The following is a 255-nucleotide window of genomic DNA, read 5'->3' on the forward strand; positions in this document are numbered from 1 at the left end:
TACAGGCTAAAAATCTGCAAGGGTTATGGGTGCACAGACAAGTTACTTCAAAGTCAAAAGGGCTTTTTGGAAGATTATCGTCACGATATCCCCGGATTCGGGTTGTCTAACTTACTAGCACCGCAATCGCTAGTGGAAGTGCTCGTGGCGGGATGAGAACCACCGCACTAAGCAGCCCTCAGAGTCCCCACTGCTCCCTCTAAATGGTATTGAGAACATTTAGATATACATTTGCTTTCTCTAATCCTTGTCTTC

At 45.9% G+C, this 255-nt stretch overlaps 1 pseudogene; it reads right to left on the reverse strand.

Moving 5' to 3' along the window:
• Positions 1 to 40: 40 nt before the first annotated feature.
• LOC119591622 overlaps positions 41 to 255 on the reverse strand; it is a 9,025-nt pseudogene continuing 8,810 nt past the window's right edge.

This window comes from Penaeus monodon, chromosome 29 (assembly GCF_015228065.2).
Source record: "Penaeus monodon isolate SGIC_2016 chromosome 29, NSTDA_Pmon_1, whole genome shotgun sequence".
Lineage (NCBI taxonomy): Eukaryota > Metazoa > Arthropoda > Malacostraca > Decapoda > Penaeidae > Penaeus > Penaeus monodon.